The sequence below is a fragment of the Lactuca saligna genome, chromosome 2 (genome assembly GCF_052625555.1).
Source record: "Lactuca saligna cultivar CGN05327 chromosome 2, ASM5262555v1, whole genome shotgun sequence".
Classification (NCBI taxonomy): Eukaryota; Viridiplantae; Streptophyta; class Magnoliopsida; order Asterales; family Asteraceae; genus Lactuca; species Lactuca saligna.
Window position 1 is genome coordinate 190,720,289 of NC_136418.1, and position 15,758 is coordinate 190,736,046.

Here is a 15,758-nt window from a genome sequence, read left to right on the forward strand (position 1 = left end):
AAACCAATATAATACGGAACACTCCCAACCCGAAAATAGGGAAATGACCTTTCACTAACCACTAATAATTCACGGCATGTAAATAGCATATGACATCACTTGAAGATATATCCCAAACACAAGCAAGGAAACAAACCTAGAGGTAAACTTACCCAAACCCTTGGAATGAAAAACTCCATCGTGCAGTTTCCCACAAGTGTTGCACTAACTCCAGCCCTGATGGCCACTCGGAAGCTGATCCGAAATATTGGGTCTCTTCCCAGGACCCTCAAATATATGCACCTGATTTGGTCCCCTCTTCCCAATGTGCTCCAAATCAGTCTCCCACTCTCGGGCCCTAGAAATCATATCATTCATGGTCTCCCACCCCAAGATACTCACGAACTCCCTGATATCATTCTACAATATATCATGCTACCTTACCTTCTTCATCTCCTCATTTGCTGCATACTGCGGTACCAGATAAGTCCTCTCCTGAAACTTGGTAGTGATCTCTTCCACAGTCTCAGTAGTCTGGCGGAGATTTAGAAACTCTCACGCCAACTGCTGCACCTCAATCGCCTAGGCAAACTCCGCCCAGAATCCAGTCGAAAAGTCATCTCATGACATAACATTAACCACATCATCACCCAACTCACTACCAACCTCTTCCCATCAATCATGTGCCCTGTCTTTCAGGAGGCATGAAGTAAGTCGGACCTTGTGATGGGTTTTGGTCATAAGACATCCTATGTGCTCATACAAACCCTAATGCTTGGATCTAGGTTTCTCTATTGTACATGCTTTGAATCCAAGACTATAAACCCTAATTCTAGCATGCAAGTAATCATATTAACATGTAATTAGGTTTAAGAACATACCTTGATTGTTATGTAGTAATAACAACCCCAATTCCTCCTTGTATTGACTTTGGAATGCATAGAGTCACAAGTGTCACTCCTCTAATGGCTTACAAACACCATAAGCAAATGGAGAAGGTATAAAGAGAGAAGTGAGAGGTTAGAATTCGTATCTAGGACCTCTTGGGAAGGGATACACGAATTCATGACCCTAGGGGTGTTTATATAGGTGTAAAGATAGGGTTTCAGTCATTATCCTTATCTAGTTGATTATCCATTAAGCAACCAATAAGATAATCCTTGAATCCTTATCATACTCGAATTCTAAGGGATTTACACCTCAAATTCGTTCACCATATATATAAGATAATCCTTACCTTATTTTGTAACTATCACATAATTACAATTCAGCCCCTCTAGTTTAATTAATTACATTTGATCACAAAACTAATTCTTAATTAATTATTGACCAATATTAATTAAACAAATATGATTTCTCCTTTAATATATTATTCTTATAACATATTAATAAATCATATTATCCTCTCTGTCTTTATTCATTTCTCCAATCAAGTTGCTTTGGTGAAGGCAACCCAAAAGGACCATGCACCATCGGGTCAAGTACATACCAAAATAGTTATGGACTTAGACACTAATCCAACAGTCTCCCACTTGGATAAGTCTAACAACTATTCTGCGTATGACTTCAGATCCTGATCCGCAATCGTAGCTTTCCAAAGCCGCTGTCAACTCTGATCATATCAGATACGCGTGTCCTTAGATAAGGGATCATATATTCCTCCATTCTAGATATCGTATGAGATATGATTTCTAATCATTCTCTTTGTACTACTTCTCGATTTCTGATTTATGACGACAGACTAATTGAACAAATCAAATTAGCCCTAGCCCGGCCGAGCATTTATGTATGTCATCACTAAACCATCGAGGGGCCCAAAGATATCGCTTTTATCCTACTTTGGATAAAAGGAACGGATAAACTTTGATACAATGCTTGCTTGCACTCACTCACCGAATTACACACAACAATATGTTTTATAACACCAAGTTACTAGTGCGTTTACATATTATCAATGTGCAACCGATTCGCAAGATACAACTCACACATCTCGGTTTCAAGAATATAAGATGTTATCGTCTCACCAATCACTCGTAATACAATTCATGGAGTGATACAAGTGAGCGTGGGTTTAATCCAATGCTCAAATCATATTCGTAAGCACTCATGAACGTTGCAGCAAACATTTGCTTATGTCTAATACTCTTTTAGACAATCCACACACCAATTCACGACAGTCTTCATTCATATCTACTTCCAACATATGAACGACTGTGGCCCGTTTGAATAATTCGATTATTCTTAATAAACTCAATTATTCTGGAAGTCAAAACATGCAAGGTGAAACACAAGAATAATACTAATCCCATATGGCCTCAAACCTTTGAGTATAAACAAACACGTTTTATTTATCACCATATCGATTACTCATTATTTGTCGTTTCGGGTAATCAACTTCGCATTTGAATTCCAACACTTGTCCCATGCTCCTAGCATGCACACAATGTTTACCTATGGTTCTTACTTTTGCGAAATAGACAAATTGAACACATTTCCAATCATTCTTATTTTACAACACCAAATCCATTTTCTTAAGTGTAAGAATGTCAACTTCTTGTTACTTATAGAATACACTAGATTCTAACACTTTATGCAACGATCCTTTTGTAATGTCACTGCACCAAAGTCTCAAAGACTATTGCCAATGATATTACAAATTCCTCTATCGGAAATTGTTACAAGACAATTCCTTAGATATGATGTCTCTCACTCAAAGTACATTCCTTTGAACATCCTTTCGCATAAAGTTTCTAATCTAGACATAGATTTTACTTCCCAACATGGACACACTTCCATATTTTCTATATGACAACTCATTCTTAATAGAATCTTATCTATTCGTAATGATGTCGATATCGTCCATCCAATATGGAAACACTTCCATAATTTCCAATACTATACTTCCAACTACTCGCAAGCGACCAATCCTCGTCGAACTTTGGATTGTCCTTTGATAGTTGTTTAATTATTTTAGTCAAAACCAATTCTAGTCCCTTTTTCCCTCTAAATGCACTATACATTTGGAAAATTTTAGAATGGTCAAACATTAAAGCATTCGCAATCGATCCTATACCCGAAGCGTATGGGACACGACGCATAATGTTTTATTTGCTATGTTCTCAAAACTCGAATTGCGAAGAGGAATGCCGTAATCACAATCGAAATTTTAAGAACACACTATGTACCTTTGACTAAATTTATTAACATTCCACAACCTAATCCTTTAGATTTGAAATGAAGCATAATATTCTCTCCCTTAATTATAGCAAAACAACCTTTCAACTCTTACAACTTTGCAAAGTATGACTCTTGTTTTCTATAATTAATATTGCCAACTATGCAATACGTGCCTTAATAATCATACAATCATAACATTTATGCTCCCACTATCATGATGATTATTATAAAACATAACACTTATGCTCCCACTAGCTTCGACATGTATTCATAAACATCTTAACTTCTAGAAAAACAATACTTATTGAATTTCTTAAGTTCATGTTTCTAATACTTAGTGCTTTGATAATCTTTTATCAAGACTTCCTGAACTTATACACCTTTGCCTTCGATAGTTCATATGTGTGTCTTAACAATTAAGACTAATTGCCAAACCTCACAATTCAAATTATGGAAAGGGATACCGTAACCATGATTGAATTCGAGAATGCAATTTTACAATCACTATCTTTTAAAATCTTTCTTAGTGAAAGCATTTCCTCACAATCATTTTCATGAAGGAGGAAATCTTATGACACTTAGATTTAAACGGTGTATGTGTTCCTATCCATGTGAATTTGTTAAAACCAAAGTTTACGACAAATTCAAACTCATATGGATCGAACTTTCTTAATCTTGATTTCTTGCCTTATGGTAGCACAGCTGCCCACCACGTCTTCCAAGTAGTTAAGCATCTTACCTTTTTCCTATCAATGTACCTTTCATTGATCAAGGTCCTTGCCTTTTACGCATTCAAATGAGAACTCATAGGACTCACATGCATAATTAACTCGATTGGATTGGCACAGAAACAAAATAATGTCTTTACAATAGGTTGTAAACCTCAACTCGTGTGCTAGTGATAATCAATAAGGTTTATTTGATTTGTTCTTGAAACCTTTCAAGACCATTAAGACTCCCACTGACTCCTTGACATATAAGATTTTCTTGTCAATAAACATTTGTTGACAACCAAATATTCAAGAGTTAGTGTAGCTTTTATCAAAACACTTCATAAAATGGTCTTAGTTGGTCTTTGTCTTATCCAAGACATCACAACTTTCCACAATTGATGAATGTTATAAACCTTCAATGTCACAATCTTGACTTTAAGACTTGTTTTGGAACGAAGTATGATTGACTTCTTGATTTGACCATTTCTTCAATCTTTGATTCCTCTTCTTGGACATACAATTGTACCAAGACTCACTTAGAGGATCAATTGAGATATGGTTCTAAATCATTAAGACCTATCATAAAGCATAAAAGCTACTCTCCCTTCTTCTTAGAATGGAGAAACTCTTATCTTTCTGCCTACTTGATTCTTCTTATTCGTTTTGCTATTGATCTAAACCCTTTAATCAATTCAAAATTACACTTAATCTTGTAAGTATAATCATATTTACTAAGCCTTTAGTAAATCATGACGAATATCTTTGTTACTCTTATGGTGAACTTGATCAACACACAACTTTGTGTACTCGATCTCCTAGTCCTTCACTTGACACTTTGTCAACGAATTAGTCTAATTATCAAATATGAAATTTCTCATTCATCATGCAACCAAGTTGCATGATTCCAAGTTTCTGTCCAATTGAAACTTGGGCGATGAGAAACTCTCCCTATTTGGTAAATTCTTGACTTTCCATAACACAATAAGAAACAAATCCATTATTGCTAATAATTTTAACATCAATTTTTCATACACGCCATTGTAAGGATAAATAAATAAAATTTAAAATCAAAATTTATTTTATTGCGGAAAAATTTGTCCTTCACAATGCAACTCATTGAAAAACTTATGCGAATACATCTTTCTTAGCAATCTAATTTTAACTCTAAGTAGTAGCTCAAGAATCTAATCTTCGAGAAACGCAATCGAAATCCATTCCTTCACGGTTAGATTCTGCTCACTTCTTCCCTTAAGCTTCTTTTCTTTTCTTTGATCCTTCTAAACATCAATTGTAATCTTATCACATTATGTATTCAGAACTTAGAATGAAGCTTAAAAGAGTTAGTCAATGGATTTTACCTAAATTAGAGCCATACATTTCGACTCTCCCATCTCTTAGATCTCTTAGGTAAATAGGGCAGCTTCGTCTCCAATGCCCCTTCTCTTGGCAATAAAAGCAAATTGACTCTTTTTGGAACAACACATGGAACTACTTCAGACATTGCCTTTCTCTTATGATCAAACTTTTCGATCATTGCATGTCTTTCATTGCCATTGTCTATATCCACAGAGGTCTCGAAGGCAGATTCACCAATCAACTTTGCTTTTCTATTGCGCCAAACCATTGCTGATTCAGCAGCAATAAGCATATAGGTGAGATCTATAAGGGTCACGTTGCGGTTCATCATATAGTACTCTCTTACGAACTCACTATATGAGTTAGGAAGTGATTGTAGAACCCAATCAACAGCCATCTCTTCACCGACAATGGATCCTATCATTCTTAGTCTATCAATGTGCGACTTCATCCCTAGGACGTGTGCCCACACCGACTTTCCTTCTTTATGTTTACTTGCCAAAAGGGCTTGAGTGATATTGAACTTTTCAATTTTACAATCTTGTGGGTTAGGGAGAATAATTAGAGGAGGAGGAGGAAGTGAAGCATGATTTCTTGTTCCTCAATCGAATCGTGGAATATCATCTTCATGTGGAATGCTTGTTCCACGGGATTGAGAAGACCATAGTTGTCGAACTTTGACATCGGGAGAAAACGAATTCAAGTTAGTTGATTGATTGAGTCCTTGGTAAATCACCCAAATGAAATTCCAAGGCTAGGACCCAACACAATATCCTACAACTCGGGAGAGGGATGCCGTAACCCAAATCGCAGAACATTTGAAGGTAAGTGAATGACGATTCACTAGTTTCCACCATGAAAAACGAAAAGGAAATTTAAGTTTTAAATCTATGAAAACTCCTAGATCCTTTGAGATTCATTGAACATTTCAATGGCATGTTTAAATCTCGATATGCCCCTCTTGTTTATGACTGGGATGCCGAGGATCACAAAGCGGGTGTGAATAACCATGCAAACTACATGGTGCCCTCACATGTTACAATCACCTATTCGATGTGCCGGTAAACCACACACGCTCCACCGAACTATGACAAACATTGAGTCACCCTTTGCTACCTTTGCTTAGAACCATTTAGTGTGCCGGTAAACCACACACGCTCCACTAACGTCTTCGCAAGGGCACAAAGTGTAATTTCATGGAATTGCATCAATTCACTTTTGCTTAAGTAACTAAGATTGGGAATTTGCGAAACATTTAGTTACTCTGTATTTCATTATACTTATAATGGAAGGTTTCGTCCTATCCTACCCGTTCGGCTAACGACCCTCCACTAGTCAAGAGTGCGGTGGGTAAGAGTGGATACCCATTCAATCGCCATTTTATAGGCAATTTCCTTAAACACCCCTTATAGACCAGCTTCGTGAATGAGGCCTACTAACGGTAAGACTGACTTTTACTCATACATATATAATGTTAGACTTTTAATGTTATATATAGTATAGGGTGTATTTTATACTTTTAAAATACTATATGGTTAACTTTAACAATTACACTTTTAATTCAATTAAAGGTTAACCTAAACTTTTATGGATTTATTAAACCTCTTTTAATTATACTCCTTAACTAATTAATAAAACCATAAGGGTGTGATTTGAACTTTTCAAAACATTACTAGAGTTTTAGAATTTAACATTTCTAATTAAACCTTTAATCAACTTTTAAATTCCAAAACTTGAGGGCAAGTTTTGAAACATTTCAAAACATTAGGGTTTTAACTATTTAAATTTCAAAACAACAAAACTTTTGGGGTTCAAATTTAAACTATAAAACCTAAAGGGATAAATTGAAACTATTTCACAAGATAATTCAAATCTAAATTACAAATAATCAAACTTTATCTAATAAAACAAGTGATTATCTAAATTTTGACAATTATCTTCTATTTTGGTAAGGATAATCACATAATAATGAAAAAATTCGGATTTTATCACAAAAACGAGTTTATGGTAATTATCCAAAACCAAAACAGGAAGAAAATCGCGAAAACGAGCTGTCAGACACTTTGACTCGTCGAGTCTGGGCTTGGACTCGTCGAGTTCAGCTGACTCGGCGAGTTCACCAAGTGACTCGGCGAGTCAAACCTTCAAAACTCAAAAAAATTGATTTTCAGTTCTTATTACGATTAAATATGCATCAATACAATTGAAACCAATCTAGGCTCTGATACCACTGATGGGTTTTGGTCATAAGACATCCTATGTGCTCATACAAACCCTAATGCTTGGATCTAGGTTTCTCTATTGTACATGCTTTGAATCCAAGACTATAAACCCTAATTCTAGCATGCAAGTAATCATATTAACATGTAATTAGGTTTAAGAACATACCTTGATTGTTATGTAGTAATAACAACCCCAATTCCTCCTTGTATTGACTTTGGAATGCATAGAGTCACAAGTGTCACTCCTCTAATGGCTTACAAACACCATAAGCAAATGGAGAAGGTATAAAGAGAGAAGTGAGAGGTTAGAATTCGTATCTAGGACCTCTTGGGAAGGGATACACGAATTCATGACCCTAGGGGTGTTTATATAGGTGTAAAGATAGGGTTTCAGTCATTATCCTTATCTAGTTGATTATCCATTAAGCAACCAATAAGATAATCCTTGAATCCTTATCATACTCGAATTCTAAGGGATTTACACCTCAAATTCGTTCACCATATATATAAGATAATCCTTACCTTATTTTGTAACTATCACATAATTACAATTCAGCCCCTCTAGTTTAATTAATTACATTTGATCACAAAACTAATTCTTAATTAATTATTGACCAATATTAATTAAACAAATATGATTTCTCCTTTAATATATTATTCTTATAACATATTAATAAATCATATTATCCTCTCTGTCTTTATTCATTTCTCCAATCAAGTTGCTTTGGTGAAGGCAACCCAAAAGGACCATGCACCATCGGGTCAAGTACATACCAAAATAGTTATGGACTTAGACACTAATCCAACACCTTGTTCCTCTCGGGACAACGGTTGGTACGAAAAGTGTTGGCGACATCTGCCAACCATCTGCTGCTAGCAATGGGGTCCCTAGCCCCATGATAATATGGAGCTTCACAAGCTCTGAACTCCCGAAACGTCAACGTACGCGTCCCTATCATGTCCGCCATCTCAGTGCGGAATGAGCTCAGCTTCTCATCAAGAATCTCCCAAATTCCCTCCTTGACTGCTTTGAAGAACACAGGAGTCTGGTAAATGATACCACGCGTAATCTCAGATGGAATGAACTCCCTCATCTGACCATCGAGCTGCCCGACTCCAGAGTTTGAGCCTAATCCTTCGCCGGCACCAGAACTACCATCTGGTCTACCACGTAGCGTCACCATACTCGAAAATGTATCATAACAATCATCTGAATACTCATCATAAATCGAGGGATCACACACTACAAGTTCCCTGGTTTTATCTCAGCCCTCCTTGACTCGAGTAAGGATCCTCTTCTTTTAGTAGTACGTGCCCAAACTACCTTCCACATTTATCTGTACTTTCCTCATGGCTTGCCTTCACTTTACTAAGTCCCTTTTCACTACTGTTTCTCACGCACTAATCTCATCCTAGGCTTGCCCTAGGGTAATCTCCGACCCACACTTTGCCATCAGCTGCATAAGACGTTCCAACCATCTCTCCCTAACTAGCTCGTAAATACCATTACATATTACTGAGACCAGATAATTCTTCGAATGAGAGATCTCTTCCTACAACGGTTGGACTCAGAAAAAAGCTGCGAAATAGGATTAAACCTAACCTTCTGAAATTATTTAGTCCTTGTAATATGTAACTTGGCGTATTCGTTTACTAGTTAGCTAAAGATAACTAGAACTCCTAAAAGCACAAAGCAAGCAGCATTCGAGACCTTAGAGTTGTGTCGTCCATAAAGGAGTCAATGGATATTTTCTGCAATAGTGTAGGATCAGTTGTCAATTTTAGTCTCGGCCAAACTTTCCAACTTCATTCCAAGATTTCAGCTGTTACATTCAAACCTTTTGAGTTCTAGATCTTCCTCAAAATATTGCACTATAAATGCTATAAGCATCAACCTTTTATTTACTCATCTTTTCTCTCTCTTTCTCCAATAGTTTGTTCAGCCTCATCAGTTTTTTGCGCACATCATTTTTTTGCACACCACCTAGTACTCGCCATTTATTTACCTTTCCCTGTCAAAAAGTTATTGTTTGTTATGGTTCATGTCTTAAGCATTTAAAATCTATATATCTATAAAATAAGCTTTTCAAAATAGACAGGGTCGGTTCTGAAAAATTAAATATTCTTAAAGGTCCAGGACGAACAAGAAAAAAAGGGTCCTTATCTTTATTATAATTTTGTATTTTTAAATAAAAATATATAATCAAAAAAATTAGGCCCTGTGCAGCTGTCCACTTTGCCCTCCCTCTAAACCCCCCATGAAAATAGATATTAGTACAAGCAAACTCTAAAACTTTTCATGTCTACACCGAATGTTTTCCTTTTCGTGATCAAAGATATGATTATAAAAGCAAACATGCTTTTATCATTAGCATTATTCATGTAATTGGATGAAATGATCTTTAACTTATTTATCTTTACATTAAAGTATCCATATTAATTTGTTTTACACTGAATGTTTTAATTTTCATAGATAAAGATATAAATATAAAGGTTTAAAAGAAAAGTTATTATATTGTCTTGGCTGCTAAAAAAAATATGACTTTCGTTGGCCTTAAAATGAGTTTTTTAAGCTAAAAATGCAAAATTTTGAAAGCATAGATATTGATTATTGGCATCCCCAATTTTTTTCCCAATTTAGTAATGGACTTTCTAAGTATTTCTTAACATGGTATTGTACTAAAAATATTGCCAATACCTATCTATCTACTTTAAAAGTAAAATTTTATAAAACAAACAAATGAAGATTATCAAAGTCATATTTCATATCTTTCGCCATTATAACTTTCATAATCTTGTATGTTTCCATACTTTGTCGTATTCCAGTACTTCCAGTCTCATTTATTAAAGTACAATATCATCCGACATTGACAAACATACTTCAACATAGTTTAGTATTGAAATTTTTAAAATTTTTAATTTTATTAATCTACTTTCGTTGTGTATCTTATAATCTCGTGGTTTCCATGAGTCTCTTACCTAGTATTATTTTATATATCTCCATTAACTAGGAAGATATAGATAAGTTGGTAATTTAACTTTTAACTTAAATGAAAGGAGGAGAAATATGTGTAAAAACTGTTTATTTTTTTAAAAAAATAGAGAGAGTAATTTAATTACTAGGGATGTCTTCATAAGCAATATTCAAAAGTTTTATTGACATATGAATAACATATAGGGATTTTAGTAACTACAAGAAATACCAATGGATCTTCAAAATACTATAACTATGACTACTACGTTTTTATTTTTGTAAGTTACATCTTATAAAGATGTTTTATTCTATAAAATGTATATCCATACTAATAAATCAAAATCTTTTACCACATGTCATATTTTTATGTATTTTGACACATATAATTTTGTGGTTAATTCTTAAAAATTAATTTTTACTTGTCATTTTGTAGTAATTTTTTATTTTCTTAATTAATTATTTTAATTTTTAGGTTATAGAAAGTATCAATATGTTATTATGTAACACCCCGAATTCAGAAGACTTAGAAAAGAAAGAAAACCCTCAAAATAAGGAAGTGACTCATTGAGTAGGAGTGACTCGACGAGTAGGAGCGTGACTTGGATCGCGGGTTACGTAACCTACTCGACGAGTCAGAGGATTGACTCGACGAGTTAGTCAGCTTTTGGGAAACCCCTAAATTTGGGCCTTGTACCCTATTTAAGGAACATTATAACCCTTCATCAGCCTCCTTGATGCTCTTTCAAGACCAGAACGAAACCCTAGTGCATCTTGTGAGTGTTTGAGCCACTTTTGTGTGAATTGTGTACTCTTGAAGAGGAAAAAGGAGAAGAAGGAAGTTGGAGGTTCAAGAAGGAGGAAGAAGATCCAGAAGATACACTCCATTGGCTGCATTTCCTGGTAATCAAGTCTTCATCTTGACTTTTGGTTTGTTTGATCTCTTTATAGCCCCTTTTATGAAGTTTTTGGACCAAGAATGATTACTTGTGGGATTTGGACATCCCCAAGCAAGATCCCTTTAGATTTGAAAGTATTTAGAGTAGTTAAGGCATAAAGGTGGAAGCTTTATGCCATTAGAACTCCCCATGCAAAGTTTAAGAGGTTGTTTTGGCCTTTTGAGCAAAAAGGGCCATGCAAGGATGTAAAGGTAGTGGCTTTGCATGTTATTCCGACCCTATGAGGTTAGATCTGGGTCCTGGATGCCTTGTGCTCTTCTGAAATCGTCTGAATAGAATTGGACATAGAGGGACTCGGCGAGTCACTTGTGGAACTCGGCGAGTAGGGCCGTTTTCTTTCCCCAAAACCCTTCTGTTAAAGGCTATGAGTTGAGTTGGCATGGGACTCAGCCAGTCTGGGTCCATAGTGGACATGAAGATCATCGTACTCGACGAGTTCAAGGAGGAACTCGGCGAGTCTGTAACGCCCGTAGATTAGGACTAGTCAATTTAGAAACGATAAGCGTAAAAAAAAATGACTTTTTGATAAAATATTATTTAGAATAAATAATCTTAATTATGATGTAGTATATGTCACAAGGTTTCCGTGCATATAAAGAGCGCCAAAATCCGAGTTATAACGAAGAAGTTATGACCTGTCGAAGTTTCGCGACAGAACCGGCATGACGCTGAATGAAGTAAAAAGTGAATTTATGTTAGAGCGATATTTAGCCTTAGTGATCTAAATGAAAGTTGTAGAGTTCGTTAAACCGTGAGTGTGCATAAAAAGAACGTCCAAATCTGACTTCGTATGAGGAAGTTATGATTTTCTGAAGTTTCGACGTGGCAGTATGCAGCCCGAATACTCGATTTGAGATCGAGCGGTTTTTAGCCGAAACAATCTAAATGAGAATCGAATATCTCGTTGTTAGTAGCGAAACGATGAAAAGTTAGGCGAGAACGGACGTCAGACAAAGAAGTTATGAATTTATAACGAAATTTTTCTGTCCCGGCCTTCTAAAAATAAATAATAAAAATAAAAGTCAAAATTAGCCAATGGAGTCTAAATGAAAGTTGTAGAGTATGGTCTGACCTTCGCGTGGATATAAAGAACGTCGAAAACGGAGCTCGTATGCGAAAGTTACGCAATTTAGAAGTTCGACGAGTCAATTACGCCCCGCGTAATTTGAGTACGCCCAGCGTACTCAGTCGGATGCAACTTGTCTGACCGATACTCGAGTGCCACCAGTCAACGCACGCAGTGACGTCAAAGTGCGCCCCGTGTAACTCGAGTACGCCCTACGTAATTTGAGATTACGCCCCGCGTAATCCCAAACCCTCAGCCTATAAATAGAACTCGAAATCAGCCATTTTCTCTTGTTCAAACTCTTTCTTCTCTCTAAGTTTTGCCTCGTTTTGCGTGCCGTTTATATCCCGAAGCCCCAGTAATATTCCTGAGCCCCGAAGCAAGATCCGAAGCCCCAAGGATCCCGAAGAGCGTTATTCCCGAGCCGAAGCGCTGCCCGCGAGGAGCCCGGTTTTTGTGAAGATCTTCCAGATCTACGGAGAAACACTACTTCTGCAAGCCGTAGTGCTGCCCGATCATCTTCTGATCAAGTGAGTGTATAGTCATTTTCATCTTACACATAAATATGAAGTATTTTATAAAATACGTGTTATGTGTTGTTTATATGCGTGAGTGCATAGTACTTTCTTCTAATACATAAATATAAAGTATTAGCTATGAAATACGTGCTATGTGTTATATACTAATTATCTATTTGAGATGGATTTGGAATTGATGTTTTTATACGGGTGTTAAATGATTTAAATTGTGTTTGTATTTATATCTACAAAAATGTTGGGTAGAACATGGGTAGATGGAATAGTTGGTGACGATGCGACTTCGTGCCTATTGAGTAAGCCTTGGTGACGATGCGACTTCGTGCCTATTTGATAAACCTTGGTGACGATGTGACTTTGTGCCTTTTGTGTAAACCCAGGTGACTATGAGACGTAGTGTCTATTGTGTAAACCCTGGTGAGTATGAGACGTAGTGCCAATTGTACGAACCCTGGTGACTATGCGACGTAGTGCCTGTTGTATAAACCGTGGTAGCAAATGGACTGTGTGCCAGTTCCTTAGGTAAATCCTTAGGAATGAATGAAGAAAGTATAATCGATTCTTAAGGTCAAACCTTAATAAATAAAGAAGATAATGGAGATAGGTATTTGGGTTGATTGTTGATAATTGAATATAATAAATGTATTATTGTGGGTTGAAAACCCTATATGCTCACCAGGCTCCCAAGCCTGACCCACTCGGTTTTCTTTGTATCACAGGTATCAATACGAAGACATATTTCACTGAGAGAATAAAGGAGATGTAAATCATTAGTGATAATAAATGTAAGTTCTGTTTATGCTTATGTGTCTGTATCGGAACATGACATCCCGAGATTTTGTTATATAATGAAAATACTTTTCTTTAAGAAATGCTTTGATAAATTCTTATCATATTTTTTTTATTTTGAGGACAAATTCCGCAACAATTTTCTTTAAACGATTACTCTGATTTTAAAAACAAAGCATAAACAAATCGGTCTTTCTGGCCATGAAATTGGGGATGTCACAGAGTCTAAGGCAATCTCCTTAATTTATGAAGGTGGACTCGGCGAGTTTCGGCGAGTCAGATGAAGGAGGGTCCCAATGTGTTGAAGGTGTACTCGATGAGTTCACGGAGAACTCGACGAGTAGAATCGAAGTCCAGAGTTTTGTGTAGAATGTGGGACTCAGCGAGTTGAAGTCAACTCGGAGCGTTGACTTTGACCAAGTTTGATCTGGGTTGACTTTTGAGAGTATTGTGGTCTAAATGTTATTTTGGGTATTGATAGTTCGAAAAGTCGAAGGATCAGCAGTTCAGAAGTTGCCGGTTAGCAGTCAAAAGTGTTCAGCCAGCCTTCAGCAGTGCGAGGTGAGTCTCCTCACTGTGTGCATGGGTGGCCCATTATGTTTATGTATAGTAGGAAGACTCGGGGGGTTAGCCCTAGGCACTTATTGTTATATGTTTCGGGTTACGACCTAATGTTGGGCAAGGCCCGAGGAATGTTAGGATGCTAGAGGTCTTTGTGATTCTTGCATGTGTCAGTACGATAGGTTCCGGACCGAGGGTCCGATGTCGGGGTAAGCCCGAAGTATGATAGATAATAGTATGTCTCCGGACCGGGGGTCCGATGTCGAGGCAATCCCAAGGAAGATTATTATGTTGTATGTTAGATTATACATGTTGTCTACGTGATACTTGTATGTGCCTGGTAGGGAGGTGAGTGTGGACGAGGTCCCGTATCTCATCACTAGCTGAGTATGGATGGGGTTCCATATCTCGATGTTAGCATAATAGGGGCGAGGCCCGTGATAAGAATGATGTGAATGTGAGCGGGGGGGTCGTATCTCAGTACTAGTAGGAGTATGGACGGGGTTCCACTACTTCAGTAGCAAACCAAGGGCGGGGCCCAAGTTAGGCGAGGCCTTAGATCAGGGTACAGTTAGAGTATTTTTATGTATGTTCTAGTATGTTATTTGATTGAATGTATGTGTGTAGCGGGCGAAGCCCGGAGTCAGGAGGGGCCTAAGGGAGACATTTGTATACCGAGCGGGGCTCAATGCCAGGCGGGACCTGATGCCAGGCGGGGTCCGAGGCAGGGCGAGGCCCGATGCAGCGCGCAGGGGCCCAGTATGTAGTTATGTGTTCCTGGTTATGCGTATATGGTATGTGGTAGGTTGGGGAACTCACTAAGCCTCGTGCTTACGGTTTTCATTTTTGGTTTCAAGTACTTCCGATAGCGGAGGGAAGAGCTCGGGATGATCGCATGGCACACACCAAAAAGATTAGTCTAGGATGTTTACTCTGATAAAATGAACAAGTGTTTTGAAAAGATACTATGATTTGTTATAAAACCATTTAGTTATGGTTGAAACGATTTAATATTTATGGTTTAGTAATGTTTTAAAAAGAAATTTTCGATCATAATTTTTGGGATGTTTCATATTAATTTATTTTCTTATATTTTCAAATTTTAATATTTTTCCTTAATCAATTCAAAATTAACATGTTTTTTTCAAAGTTGATTATCATTTTAGGCAAAATGGTTTACATAGAAAAAATAATTAAACTTTATTGTTTTTTGTTAGCAAATTATAAAAGATTATATGGCCAAAATATAATTATTTTTCTATAGTTTTTTTATTAATATAAATTGAATTATTTATTGATTCATCATTTTGTTTATATATATTTTGATTTTTTTTTAATACTTAATATTTACATGATATTTAATCTTTTCTGTAAAAAAATACTTAATATTTATATCTTCATATATAATTTTTTTTTTAATCATGTATCC